The sequence below is a fragment of the Arachis ipaensis genome, chromosome B4 (genome assembly GCF_059453495.1).
Source record: "Arachis ipaensis isolate K30076 ecotype BB chromosome B4, ASM5945349v1, whole genome shotgun sequence".
NCBI classification, from domain to species: Eukaryota; Viridiplantae; Streptophyta; class Magnoliopsida; order Fabales; family Fabaceae; genus Arachis; species Arachis ipaensis.
This window is the reverse complement of record NC_142439.1, coordinates 32,932,047-32,933,302: the sequence shown is the minus strand read 5'-3', so window position 1 is coordinate 32,933,302 and position 1,256 is coordinate 32,932,047. Positions and strand designations below refer to the sequence as shown.

At 41.6% G+C, this 1,256-nt stretch overlaps 1 non-coding gene across 1 annotated transcript; it reads right to left on the bottom strand.

The window, feature by feature from the left end:
• Positions 1-320: 320 nt before the first annotated feature.
• LOC148567111 (small nucleolar RNA R71) lies at positions 321-428 on the bottom strand. The gene has a single exon (XR_015881739.1). It is a non-coding gene; the product is annotated as a small nucleolar RNA R71 (small nucleolar RNA).
• Between the last annotated feature and the right edge of the window lie 828 nt (positions 429-1,256).

Sequence of the window (1,256 nt, the reverse complement as noted above, 5' to 3'; positions counted from 1 at the left end):
GAAGCATCTCCATCCCTACCATTGGAGCAAACAATTTTGAGTTGAAACCTCAATTAGTTTCTCTGATGCAACAAAACTGCAAGTTTCATGGACTTCCATCTGAAGCTTCTTTTCAGTTCTTAACTGAATTCTTGCAGATCTGTGATACTGTTAAGACTAATGGAGTAGATCCTGAAGTCTACAGGCTCATACTTTTCCCTTTTGCTGTAAGAGACAGAGCTAGAGTGTGGTTGGACTCTCAACCCAAAGATAGTCTGAACTCTTGGGATAAGCTGGTCACGGCTTTCTTAGCCAAGTTCTTTCCTCCTCAAAAGCTGAGCAAGCTTAGAGTGGATGTTCAAACCTTCAGACAGAAAGAAGGTGAATCCCTCTATGAAGCTTGGGAGAGATACAAGCAACTGACCAAAAAGTGTCCTTCTGACATGCTTTCAGAATGGGCCATCCTGGATATATTCTATGATGGTCTATCTGAATTAGCTAAGATGTCATTGGATACTTCTGCAGGTGGATCCATTCACCTAAAGAAAACGCCTGCAGAAGCTCAAGAACTCATTGACATGGTTGCTAATAACCAGTTCATGTACACTTCTGAGAGGAACCCTGTGAATAATGGGACGCCTATAAGGAAGGGAGTTCTTGAAATTGATACTCTGAATGCCATATTGGCTCAGAACAAAATATTGACTCAACAAGTCAATATGATTTCTCAGAGTCTGAATGGAATGCAAGCTGCATCCAACAGTACTCAAGAGGCATCTTCTGAAGAAGAAGCTTATGATCCTGAAAATCCTGCAATAGCAAAGGTGAATTACATGGGTGAACCATATGGAAACACCTATAATCCCTCATGGAGAAATCACCCAAATCTCTCATGGAAGGATCAACAAAAGCCTCAACAAGGCTTTAATAATGGTGGAAGAAATAGGTTTAACAATAGTAAACCTTTTCCATCATCCACTCAGCAACAGACAGAGAACTCTGAACAAAATACCTCTAATTTAGCAAACTTAGTCTCTAATCTATCTAAGGCCACTGTAAGTTTCATGAATGAAACAAGGTCCTCCATTAGAAATTTGGAGGCACAAGTGGGCCAGCTGAGTAAAAGGATCACTGAAATCCCTCCTAGTACTCTCCCAAGCAATACAGAAGAAAATCCAAAAGGAGAGTGCAATGCCATTGATATAACCATCATGGCCGAATCCAAAGAGGAAGGGGAGGACGTGAATCCCAGTGAGGAAGACCTCCTGGGACGTCCA